Source organism: Natrix helvetica, assembly GCF_964273705.1.
Source record: "Natrix helvetica genome assembly, chromosome: Z".
In the NCBI taxonomy this organism is placed as follows: domain Eukaryota; kingdom Metazoa; phylum Chordata; class Lepidosauria; order Squamata; family Natricidae; genus Natrix; species Natrix helvetica.
This window is the reverse complement of record NC_138554.1, coordinates 42,013,575-42,027,429: the sequence shown is the minus strand read 5'-3', so window position 1 is coordinate 42,027,429 and position 13,855 is coordinate 42,013,575. Positions and strand designations below refer to the sequence as shown.

Below are 13,855 nucleotides of genomic sequence, written 5' to 3'. Positions count from 1 at the left end.
GGAGGGGTCTGTTTAAAGAAAGGGAAAGAGGCAAGGGGCAAACGTTGGGAGGGGAGACGTATAGAACCTTTACTTTAAAATAGATGCGTTTGCGATGGGAGGGGGGAATTACTCCAAATAGAAACTAAGAGACCCCTCTGTTCTCAGCCGCATTACTTGCAATTCATTGTTGCTGTTATTACCATCATTAACGCAATATTGTACAGTACTTGAAGCCGCCAGCTCACGTCGCGATATTTAGTCCTGAAAGCCACTAATTTGAATAAAGCAGCCGGTCTCTGGACTAACTCATCCTCAACCACTCAAAAGCGAATTTTTGAGACTTTTTGTCCCAACACTTTTTATGCGCACTGAATTGCCCAATTCTCAATTTTTAAATGGCACAACAGATAGCCAGACCACTTATTTTCGTTGAGGAAAAACAAAGCCTTCATATATATTCTTTCCCGACACTAAAGCGCGGCTTCTTCCCGTTTACAGAACATGAAAACGCAACAAGACCGATTTGCGTTTCTTAACATTTCTCATTTGTTGTTGCTTTTCGGCAGGCGAAGGTGAGGCAATATCTTCGTGCAGAAGAAAGAGGACTAATCCCCGAATTTGAAGTCTTGATAGATTTTTCTAAGCATAAAATGGGCGGACACAATCCTGTGCTCTTGATCCTTCCTGACAGGGACGGAACCCTTCAGATAAAATATTAGCTGGACCGCTCGTTCTCAATTTAAAATCTGCCTGAGAACAGAGCTATAATTTCACCGCGGTACGTTCAGGTGTAAAAGGACATTTATTTGGCAGTTGACCTTCACGTGTGACGGTAAGAGAAAAGGACGTCGCCGCCAAGTAATGGACCCAGAATTAGTGGGAGGTGAACAACGAGAGACCTATCTTTGAAACGGGGAGAAGGTTTCGTTTAAGAAAGGAGAAATCGTTTTAAAATATTTTCGTTAGGGGAAACATTCCTTGGCTCCAGTAACCTCGTTTCCCGTTCTGAATGCTAATATTATTAATCTGTAATAAAAACGTCCGCTAACCACCCACCCACAGTTCCCGGCTCGGCATCCCCGTATGTCACACAACCTCAAGAATATAAATCATGGCCGGGAGGCCTCGGCACCTCCTTCTCGGTTCTGCGGCCTCTGGCAACAATCTGAGCCTCATTCCGGGCGCTCCTTGTTGTTACTAAAAGCGCCGGCCCGTTTGAACTGCCACCGAGTTGGCACCAGTCCACGGATACCAGATCCTCGTGGGTTCTCCATTTCTGGCTTCCAGCTGAAATCTTTCGTTCTATAAATAAAATCATTGTCTATTTTTAAAAGGGCTTCTAGACTCTTAAAAACCCAACAGGTTACAGCTGAATTATTGCAATGCTAATACCAATTCTGTGCTAATGGATCTCATAGTCTGCTAAAGCAACTCAAGAAAGCTGAAGATTTGAAAACTTCTATATTGTTACTCCATTTCATTTATTCAGCCTTTGACAATCTGATGCCCACTAGAAACGTGGAATACACCTATCCATTCCTGGATATCTTGAGGCTGAAAGGGTGTGTAGGAAGGTTAATCCACACATTTATCTATGGAAATTATCAATCATCCAGGTCATGATTGTTCAAAGGTGCTTTTCCCCAAAAGTAGGACTTTCTTAGTTTTTTCCCCCTTTGAAAACATTTCACTTCTCATTCAAAAAGCTTATTCAGTTCTAGCACCTTTGAGAGATCCTCATCTTCAACTGCAGAATCACCCAGCCAATTATTGCTTTTGTTTTATGACTAAACCTGAAATGTAGGGTTTCACCTCAACTAGGTAGCTTCAGAATGGTTCAGTGGCTGTAGACTGGACCCTTTACAAAGTAAATTGGGAGATTATTCTTTTTTAATCTTTAAATCACAGCTGCTGGATTTTGACAGGGGAGGATAAGGCAGCATAGAGGAGGAGTTATACTGATCGCCTACCTATGCCCTTTTAATATATACAACACCCATTGTCCCAGTCTCTGTGACTGATCATTATTTGTTAATAGTCAGGACTGTTGTAAACCAACCATCTGGGGAGAGGGCAGGGAGAGGCACCAGTCCGGAAAGGTTGGGCAGCCATGCTGGCTGCTGGAACTTTTTGGAGTTTCAGTAGAATACATTTGAAATGGAACTGTCTTAAAGTAATAATCTACAGCATTAATATCTAGACTGTGGCAAAAAGTAACCTTTTTCCTGATATACAGGAGCCTTGCAGCTCTTGTATTGCTATCTCATTCAGTTCAGAAGAGTTGCTATTCCAAATCCATCTATTAAACACCATATAAGTAACTGATTAGGAAATGCAGTAAAAATAACTGGTGCTCACTCATTTAATATTGCAGCGGTTTCCTCACATCTGTGCAGGAATGAGGAATATGTCTCCAATTCCCTGCAGACACAGCCAGCCAGAAATAAGGCCTGCTGGAAGTTATAATTCTCCAATATCTACAATGCTACAAATTCTTTGTCTCTTATTTAGGAGTGGCCCTGGTCTTCTTTTTCTCAACATAATTTATTCCCAGTGGTATGTGAGTAGGTCAGTTTATTGTTTTATTTATTAGTGCAATTACTGTGGCAATTGCTGTAATGTTATCTACCATATTTGTTGTTTTATATCCTAGCTTTCTTCTGTGGATATGAAAGCAACATCTATGGAAATTATATAGTTTGTTTCATTTGTTGGAAGTAGATTGTGTTTCAGTTAATTATAAATACAGGGTTTATATTTATAACTAATCTTAGCATTACTCCCAGTTGGAGACAAAACATGAAACTCAATCAGACTTTAAGTTACAGGAACTCATCCTAAATTTTGCTAAATCTCAATCCCATTTATCCATCAACCCTGTATGGAAAGATTAATTCTAATTTTTAAATGTTTTATTACTGAAACTTTACTGAAACAAAAGCTACCCAAATGTAGCTTTTAGGAATGAGGGGCACTCATTCCCCATGGTATCTTTCATGTTGGATTCTTCCTTGTAGGGGGTCAGATTGTGAAAGGTGATTATTGAAGTAATTATGAAACATATCCATGAACAAAAATATTTTGTATCTTGCTTAAAAAACGTCTCCATTATCTAATGATAATGTTAGAACAGCTCCAAATTTAAAAGGATTTATGGATAGATGTCCGTGACTGAAAGATGTCTATATCAGGTAGGTATGTTATCCATGAAACCTGACCCTTTTTAACTTATTTGAACTAAGATAGACACAAATTCTACCTAGAAGCCAATCTCAACCAATTGTTTCCCTTGTTTTCCTTGATGGATTGTAACTCTTTCTTATCCATGACCTTTTGTTTTAGAAGCTTAATAACTCCCTGGATTAATGGTCAAATCAACAGAAGTAGTTCTGAATTACTTCCAAAATATTGCACATAAACAAAACAACAGCTAAAAGGCAGAGGGGAGGGAGAGGGAGAAATCCCCCGAATCCCAATCTCTTTCATATCTCACCCCCATCCCCTGGAAAGTTTTGAATACCAGTTAGCAACCTTGGCAACATTTTCAAAGCAGAGCTCAGAGAAGAAGAAAAAACTTACTGTCAAAGATTATATCTTTGGATTTCTAACCTCATCCAACTTTCAAGGGGACTAATTTCCAAAGGTTTTAATGTACTATTCTTCTCAAGCGCAGCTATAATACATTTGATAAAATTCAACATAAAGTGTGGAGTTGCCCTTTCTTAATGTGCACTAGACTTTAAGGTATAAAATATTATCAATTTCATATGACAAGTCTATTATGCAGAATCATAACTTTTCTATTGATGGCACTTCCCTCCTCCAATCCTTGGAATCCTTTATTTAAATTATTATGAATTAAAGTTAGATTCCCAACAAAAAGTTTCCTTATGGTTCCCATCTAGGCTCTGGCCTACCACATGACAGCCTATTCAATCATGCTATTGGGCTTGTAGACATTTCAAAGTATGGGGAAGGTGGAAGAGAAGAGATTTAAAGTATCAAACAACAATTTATAAAAATTTGAGATGACTCACTTACGTGCACAGTATGTATGGACTGTGCAGAAATCAATATATAGATAAAAGTTTGAATATACAAGTAAAATACTTTGGCTTCAACTTTCATCAGCTGCTCTGAAATAGGACACAGCAGCCTTTGGGGAAAGAAAAGAGGGAGGAAGAGGTAAATGCCAGAGGGGACATCTCATTTTGCAGTATGGCATATGCTGGTTGCCTTGTCAACAAAGTCAGGAAAAAAAGAGATCCAGCATAGAAATGGGGCTCTATTCCTTTATCCCAGAATAGTGCCCCATTTCCCCCCAGATTTCCCCTCATCACTCCACTCTGGATGCTATTTTGTCCTGGTTGGAATGAAACATATCAGCTTTTAGAGTTGGTCCCTACTTCTGAAATTTCAGGAAAAGAGTCATCTCAATACCATGCAGATTCTCTCAACAATGAGGAAAGGCCTCTAATGAAATCATATATTGGAAGTAAACATTAACCTTTGTAGCATTTTGAGGTCCATCTAAACTTCCTTTTCCTTAAACTTTACATCAGGTTGGGGGGGGGGGGGATGGGGGGGAATATGCTCATCTAACCAACATTGCAATATAGCCTGCTTATAAAAACCAATAATATCCTTTTGAATTGAATGTGATTTACCTCAAATATATTGAGAAATGTGACCCGACATATCTATCTGGTAAGGATTTAATGAAGTTAGAAGGTGAAATCCACACTCTTGAGGTCTAAAATGTCAGGTAAATTTGCTGAGCAAGGAAGTAAGACTGCTAAACATGGGGGGGGGGGTGTTTAACCTGATCTCTCCCAGCTGTATTGGACTATAATTCCTATCCCATCATGTCTGTCTGTCTGCCTGCCTGCCTGCCTGCCTGCCTGTCTATTCTATCTATTCTTTCTATCTATCTATCTATCTATCTATCTATCTATCTATCTATCTATCTATCCATCCATCCATCCATCCATCCATCCATCCATCCATCTATCTATCTATCTATCTATCTATCTATCTATCTATCATTTCCTGTGCTTCCTCACCGAGCTATCCAGCATAGTGTTTTCCCTGTCTGTGTGATAGTTCTTACATACCAGCTTGGCTGGTATCTTTAGTCACAGGAAATAATGCAGTGCTGACTGAAGATTATAGGAGTTGTAATCCAAGGTTTCTGAAGGACTGCAGGGTGGCCAAGCTGGTATGTAAGAACTTTCACAAAGAGAGACAGACCAGTAAGTTCAGAGCTGGTAGTTCAGTGAGTATCAGACAGACAGACAGACATATTGAAAAGAGAGGGCCAACATAACATGAGAATTGTTCAAGAAGATAAAAGCCAAAATGATTTAGTTTAAATTTTCTGTTTAGTTAATCACATACTGAAAATGCACCTCTTTACTGATTTACATGCAAAAGTGCAAGGCATTAGACATGACTAATTATTCATAATACAGTATATATACCTAGTGTAGCTTCAAATAGAAAGAGCAGTTTAAAATCCAATAGGCGGAATCTCAGCAAAAGAATGTTTAATTCTGACATAATTGAAATGGAGTTAGTTTCAAACTATATTAAAAAAACAACAACAAAAGTTTGAATTTGAAATCCACTTACTTCTTGGAAAAGAAGTCAATGATTTGACCCCACTGGATGGAATTATGCCTAGAGAATGAAAAAGAAAAGGCCTTTCAGACAGGCAAGCATTTTACTTCTCAAATTTGATTATTCTTAAATTTTAAGTTGGCAAAGTAGGCAAGAGTTAAGACAATGATATTCCTGAATAATATCTCAAGAACGTTTATATTCTTTCCCTACACTTAGCATCAATAAGTTATACACGCTTGCACACAGAGATAGACAGAATATCTGTTATCTATTATTTATTTTAGTTTTATATGCTCTTGTTCCCAAAGAAGTCTAGAATACTATATATCTATATCTGTCATAAAAACTTAACCAGTCATATAATTGACCACCATTGTACAGACTTTTATTTTTAACAAGTATAATGGATTTCCAGATAAAGGGGGAACATAAACTCCTTGGAAGAATAAACGAGTATGCAGTGGCAAATGCAATAAATATCTGTTTTATGCTGTTCCCCGTTCAATGTCCCTGGTCTGGGAACTGCTCAGAAACAGCAGCAAAGGATGTTATAGCTTCTCTACTTCGTTCAATGTAGTGGGGATGACTGAAAGGATAGCAGAGAATGAGTGGAGGTAAGGAAAACACAGTACAGCACACCTATGTCCTGTATTTATAACTTACTGGCCTTCGGCTTTTTATTGTTTCATTTGTGATTTTGCAACACAGTTTTCTCCAGAGCAACTCTATTAAATCTAGATAACCATGTCAGTCTAAGTTTAAGGTTGCTCCAAGTAATTCATTACAGCTTTTTTGTTGCTGTTTTTAATCCCAATATATTTCTAATTTCTTGCACCACTCATTTCTACCTCCACTCACTTAAGGAGAAATTACCCTGAGGTCAATGAAACTTTCATTCCAAGCTGTTTTTCTTTGGGGGGTGGGCTGGGATGTGTTTCTGCATCTATCTAGGTTTCACATTAACCAACAGTTTTCTGGCCCATTTTTTTTTCTTGCTTTACTTGGAAAATTCTTCAAGGCTGTTTGATCAGGGCATTCATCAGCATACCTAAGGCTAATTAGAATCTAGGCATCCATAACAGACTGGAAAAGTGCCGAAACCAAGAGTTAATTTTTAATTGCAAAAATGAAGCTTTGCAAAATGGCCAATGTTTAACAGACTCTCATTGTGAGACATGATTTAGAAGTTTGGGGTTAAGTCATCCTTTAAAGTATGCTTCCATTCAGGCTTGTTTGGAAGCTGAAGCATCCCATTTTAAAAGCCTTAGGCCATTGGTAGGCAATAGAAATTATACAAACTTACAAAGGAGGAAATAAATGCAGACTGTAATTGTATATTTAAAACTTAAAATATAATTCTTCTCCCCCACCTTTGCCTGGAATCATACATTTTCACATTTCTTTTTTTCTTCTGAAGAGAAGTACTTATCCAGATTCAAAATCTCATATTTGGTGCTGCATATATTAGGATCTAATTCTAATGTGACTCTAGAGATCCTCAGCATTGCAGTGAAGCTCTGCTGAAGTCATTGGACTTGTGGTCCTTTGAGGAGTTACCAGCTAAACCATTCCAATTAGGATTTTTAAAAATGATTAGAAAATGTTCCCCCAATCATGCCCCCAGAATTTGTCTTCAAACCGGACAAAATCAATACATATGAAGCAGCAATACATGTGAAACAGCTACTCCATTAATATCCATTTCTATCAATGAAAACTTTGGTTCTTCATCAAGTTGATGATTTATTATTAAATCATTAAATTACAGTGAGTTAAAGGTTTCGTGGTTTCCTCTTGGATGTCATTGCATCACAGATTTTGAAAGAAGATATATATTCAGCCAATTGAGTTGCCATTCTCTTACAACATGGTCTGACTTTACCAGTGAAAATGTTAAACAAGAAGGTAGTTTAAAAGTTTGATTGTTTGTTTCCTTTTTAAGTAATAAGATATATGTTTATAGATAATATAGCATCTTAAGATCCTCCTTCTTATAACTGCTATTCTCAGCCCAGAATGCAAATTTACTGTCAGCCTTGATGACTTTATCCATTTAACAATTCTGACTTTTTTGTTTTGATTTGATCTCTCAGCAGTGATTATTCATTTAATTAGCTCATATTTTTTTAATGAAACTCTGGTTTTCAGGATGATCTAACTTGGCAAAGTTCTTTGCTCCCAAATGTAGAAGACGTAATCTACAAGAAACAATTGGAAGAAAGGAAGAGGGAAAAGAGACCCTCATGGCAAGTGGAACATGAAGGTTTTCTATACTTGATGTGCAAGCATTGCAATCTTTCAAAAATATAGAATTATCTATTGGTAAAAAAAAATTATATGGATTTAAATTGTCAGTCAATTTATTATAGTCATTAGCAAATTCCACCTCTCAGCGGTTTGATCTGGAGCAAAATGCATTCCCTCGTAAGAAGATTCTGATTGCAATTTTATGAGTAACTTACCTGCTAGAAAATCTTACAGAAATCAATGAGACTGACTTCTCATAGGCATAGGACTGGAGTATCAATGCCTCCCCTAAAAGTTGATCCCAGGTACGTCTGTATAGAAATAGACAGGCTGACATTCCCAAATATTCATAGGTCAAATTAATTCCTACACATTATAAGGTATAAAGAAAGAGGCAAACACTATGCTAGTGAAGTGTTCCCACATCTAAAAGATTAAACGGATTGCTTATGTATTGGCCACCAAGTCAACTTTGTCTTCTTTTCTTGTCCCTTCTGCCTCTACAAACCAGGAAGATATTTGTTAACCACAAATAGCAAACACAAAAAAGAGTAATGCGGGTGGGAGAGAAAGAAGAGATTCGGATTCGGTCTTCTAGGAAACAGACTAGCCACGACAGCAGCCACCTCAAATAAATACAACTTTCTCATCGCCATAAATCACATCCCTCTGTTTAACAAGCGGACTTTCCCCTCCCAGAAAGAAGCGTTTGTAGTTTTCCCTTTCAAACAGCCTAGAGGCGTTAAACCTTTAACAAATGTGGACCGAGAGGGATGGCGGGGATGGGCGGGGGGATCCCTTTTCGAAAAAGCAACCTGCCTCCCACGTATTTTATTTATATTGGAAGCCCCTATTCAAACGTTATTAGGCGATTATTAATACTACTTATTTAATATATGGTCAGTTCCAGTTTGTTCTGATCAAAAGACGGGATTAGGGCTGTGTTTTGTTTTGTTTTTCTGGCGGGGAGGGGGGAATGGTTTGTAGAATTCAGGTCGACCAATCGACATCTTCCCAAGCTTTGTCAGAGCTATTAATTAAATCTCCGCGGCCCAAGTCTCTCTCTGCCAAGCTCAGACGAAGCTGCCTTGCTGTTTCGGATTTGAGCTTTCTTATTAAATTCGGTTTTTCTTTTAATTTCCATTAAACCTTCTTACCTGAAAAAATGCTCAGCGTAACGATTTCCGTGCAGAGGGAAAAGCGGCCCAAAGCTTCAGAAGGATTCAAAGAAAGCGAAGCGGGAAGAAAGAGCGAGGCTGCGGAAATAGAACTCCGTAGATGTTGCGGCTAAACTCTTACAGTGGAGCTTGTGGCTTGGGGAGTTTTGATTCCTACCGCACGGATGCGCTTTTTTTTCCAAGTTGGGGTGGGGTGGGAGTCCTTTTTACATTCCGACTGGACTGAAGAAAAAAAATTGCAATTTCCAAAATGCCAAGGTAAACCCAGTTTTTACCAGATCTGGGTTGAAGACACGCAGGACTTTGAAAATCTTCCCATTTCTACCGAAGAAGCGGGGGAAGCCCTATCGCTCTAGGCAGTGCTGGTTCTCTTTGTAAAGACTTTAAAACGTGGCCAGAAAGGGATTTTTACAGAATGACAAGAGGTGCCAGAGAGAAAAGAACCAAATGCGTTATGGTTTAAGAGACCAGCAGGAACTCGCTGGTTCTCAACATCAAGATACGAAATTGATTCCATATGTCTGTCTGTCTTTCTTTCTTTCTTTCTTTCTTTCTTTCTTTCTTTCTTTCTTTCTTTCTTTCTTTCTTTCTTTCTTGTTTATGATTTGTTTATATTGATGTCAATGAAAAATGAAGAATAATCCAGCTTTCATTTTTTGTAAGTAACAATCATAATGAAAACAAAAACAATTAGAAGGAAAGAGGTTTAAAAAATTCTCTCTCGCATGCTCATGTTTTAGACAACCGATCTTGCTGGATTATGTTTCAGCAAGGAAAGTTAGGGCGATGAGCAAAAGATTCCCCTGAAGAAGGAAAGCCACATACCACATTTTAATGTGGTCGTTAGCAAACTATCTATCGATCTGCTGAAGCATACATACCTACATGGCGTTCTTTTCTCTACCTTTATAGCCTGTGAACAGTGGAGTGGCTTCCTTCTTTTTTAAAATTCCATCCATTTATCCAACACCCACTATAATGATTTTAATAGCTTCCTTTTCTAAATCAGTATTTCCATTCTCAGGGGTGCACAAGATATTATTGTATGAATCAGTTAAGCACTTCTAGCCTTCCTTGTGTGATATTTACCAGGATTCCTATATTTTATTTTAGCTAAGAAATGAATACCCTTCCTTCCCTCTCTTCTTCTCCTTCCTTCCTTCCTTCCTTCCTTCCTTCCTTCCTTCCTTCCTTCCTCAGATTAACTTTGAAATCAACCTGGAATTAGGGTTCAAATGGGCTTGCTTCAAATGTTAATCTGTGGGTGGTAATACACCAGAGACAAAGGAAGAGATTCATGGGCAGTCTGCGATCCGAAGGCCAACCTCCCATCTTCAACCCCTTCTCTCGGCAGCTGCCTGCAGCTGGCGCTGACTCCCCAAGAGCTCAGAGGTGGTGGTCTCCTAACAAAGAGTTCTCCTGGTTTTGTAGAGCAGGGTGCTTTAGTCTTCCATTTTACCACACCAGCTCCCTTCCCTGTAATACCCCCAAATTTGTAACCCATCTCAAGTTAATCCGGTTCAAATCCTTTTGATTAGTGAGTGGCTCATTTGTTATCCCCCCTCCCCTCTCATGTCTGTGAGTAAAATTGCAAACACAGTAGACCTCACTGTTCTTAAGAAAATGAATTGCTTTGAATAAGGACAGGAGAGCAATGTTAACCTTTTTTTAAAAAAAAAAAGTTTCTGTGTTTAAAAAACATTCTTCTCAAAGGTTGCTTCATTGAAGGAAATCTCTTTTTATATATGATTGACTTTCTTGTACATATACTTTGCTCATTGTTGGATGACACATATCATGTTTTAAAATCATACTAGATATATTATTATTTAGTTTTCCTAAACACAAATACTCCAGGATTAAAGCAAACGGACCACAGATTTCAGTCACTTACTTGTCTGCTTCTGTTAATAATCCAGCAATGCCTTTCATTCTTTCCTTCTCTCCTTATTCTTTAATAAATCCTATTCAAAGTGGCCTTATTGCAAATCAAGGATATTTTTTATTTCAAGAATTCCATTAAGGAATACTTCTGCAACTTTTAACAAATTCATTATTCTCCTAAAAACATTCAATCAATCAAGACTTTGGAAAAATATGACCCCAAAGCAAAGCACCCCAGGGTGTTTTAATGTTGGTAGGGAGGACTCAATGAAGCAATCTCCTGTACAAACTTTGTAGAACTGAATGGGAATTATTCAACTTGATGAAGCTTGCCTACAAGAACTTCCCGCTGAATTGTATACAAGATACTCAGGGTCATGGCCTTACATCTGGAACTTGGTAACTCATTCTCAGATACACTAACTTCAATTCTTCTGGTTTAAAAAGGCGTACTCTAATATAAAAATAAATTTATCACTTTATATGAGGCAGAGCAATTTTGCTTTTCTTTTGTTATTATTCCCTTCGGCTTCTTCAGCACTTTTACAATCACAGTAGCAACATTAAATTAACCTACCTATGAGTAAGTCTTACTAAAGTTAATGGGCTTATTTCTAAGAAGGCTCACAGAATTGTAGTGTCTGATTTGAACATGCATCTCTAACTATCTTCTTTTGTGCTTCAGTGGGAACTGTGCAAAGAACCTCTCATGGAATTCTACCCAAAGAATAAAAGAATCATTCCTTGGGCTATTACATAAATGCTACATTTATTATAAACAGAAACTGTACTAATTTACAAGGTAAAGTACATAGATCTCAAGTGACCAAATTTCTACTTGGACTACTTTTAATAATTGCAGTATTAAATAGTCTTTACTTGGTTGTAAAGTCAATTAATATGAAATCATCCCACTGTCATTGGACTAAATAGTGAATAAAGTTGAGTAGTCTTCCTTTAATCCCTTGTTATTTTCTGATTTGAGATGTAGGTTTTAGAGTTACTTAGAAGTAAGCTATCTGAAAGTCAGAGGATTGATTTGGAAATATTTGCCCATATCTAAGAAGAAGCATACACATGCATCTAATGCTGAAGTCCCTGCATTACTTTACTGTATTTATTTTGGAATTACTCCTTGTTTGCTTGGTCTCTAAGAGACCAATCACTAGAAAAATGCCTCTCTTACTGAGTTTCTTAGTTTGCCCACAAAACTGTTTGTGGGCACACAAAGAGTGAGAACTGGGTAGAATTATAGCTGTCAGATATGAACTATGTCTGCTCTCTCCACTTTATTCTGGCTTGTGGTTGTGTTTGGATTGGTTTAGTGTGGCTCTGAGGCCCAAGAGTTCCTCTTAAGCCAGGGTCTATGTCTCCAGATGCTAACGGCAGTGTTCTAGCATGTTGGAAAATATTACCTTAAAGTGTAAGATCCAGAAATATTTCATGGATCAACCTTGCCAAGACCTTAAAATATATTAATATCCTCTGGAAACAAGTGGAATAAATTGAGGTGCATATTGCTAGAATCTCTGGGAAATTATCTCAAAGGAATCATTTCCTATAGATTTGGAAAGTGACTTATGTCCTTTGAAACTTAAAAGAGTTGTTATTGCTACAACTCTCTTACTCAAGCTCTTCTTCCTTTTAGGCACCGAGTTTCAGACATTTTCCTACTCTGTCAGCTTTATTCTGATTAATCAACACGGGAAGAAACTTCCTAACCAATGAAAACAATTACCCTGAGGACAACTTGCATCTAGAAGTTGTGGGAGCTCCCTCACTGGAGGCTTTTAAGAAGAGACCATAGAACCATTTGTCTGAAAGGGCTTCCTGTCTGAGCAAGGGGTTGGGCTGGAAGATATCAAGGTCCCTTCCAGCTCTGTTATTCTGTTATTCTTCTCTTCTTCATAGGTTAGCAGGCAGGAAGCAAATTGTTGTTGGATTACCTACCCTTGACATTATTTTAGTATAAAACCCAAGATTCTTTAACATAATAGAGAATCACATATTGAAACAAAAGAAAAACACTTGCTATGTTTTGAGAAGCTAATATGTTTTTATCATTGTGTTTTTGTCCCAAAGTTTCTCCCAAAAGGTGGCATATGTCTCAGCACAGAACCTACTGTATTTTATTCTCAGACTAAGGCTGAAGAACAAAGGCTGTGACCCAAGGTTATCTAGATCAATGGTTCTCAACTTCAGCAGTTTTAAGCTATGTAAACTTCAACTTCCTTGAATTCCTATTCTCCACCTCCACCACCAAGCATGTTGTCTGGGGAATTTTGGGGGTCGAATTTCATACAGATTAAGGTTGAGAAACACAGATTGAGTAGGAATCTTAGCCCCTATTGTCCCAAAGGTGCTTTTTCAAGAGGCATCTGGAGTTTCTCTTTTTTCTTTGAAGACATTTCGCTTGTCATCCAAGAAGCTTCTTCTGCCTCTTTAAAAAACACCTTTGGACCTGAAGAAGCTTCTGGGATGAGAAGCAAAACGTCTTCAAAGAAAAACCAGAAAGTCCAGTTGCCTCTTGAAAAATCACCTTTGGATAACCATGACTTGGATGACTGAGAATAGATGGTTTAGGAGGAGTGCAGGAAGATTTATTTAAATTGCTTCTTGTTGCAGGTTTATTAAAATATGCTTATACTGTTAATTCAGTTCTTAGGAGAAGAAGGTATGCTATCCTAGTTCTTCGAATTTAAGAAACATATTCTGATTATAAATAACTCAAGAGAAGAATTACAATACAATTACTTTTGTTATAATATGATGACTAAATATAAGGCTGAGATTTCAAAAACACTTATAATGTAATCCTATATAAATAATTAGAAATATGCTTATTTGTCTAAGTGGGGCATAAGCCTGTAAAGCATTGTAATCTTAGCTGTTGGAAAAATGCTTTGGATATTAAATGAGGCTTGCTTCAAAATTAAATGGAT

At 37.7% G+C, this 13,855-nt stretch overlaps 1 protein-coding gene across 3 annotated transcripts in view; it reads right to left on the bottom strand.

The window, feature by feature from the left end:
• The window catches only part of HOXB3 (homeobox B3), a 50,976-nt gene that overhangs the window by 16,701 nt on the left and 20,420 nt on the right, over window positions 1–13,855 (bottom strand). The window contains exons 1-2 of one of the 3 annotated variants that reach the window (XM_081971394.1): window positions 9,009–9,031; window positions 5,614–5,661 (exon numbers count right to left, since the gene is read on the bottom strand). The gene's annotated coding sequence lies outside the window, so the exon portion shown is untranslated. Of the gene's footprint in view, window positions 1–5,613; window positions 5,662–8,066; window positions 8,088–9,008; window positions 9,032–13,855 lie in introns of those variants that run through there. The other 2 variants (XM_081971395.1, XM_081971393.1) reach the window with 2 other exon arrangements.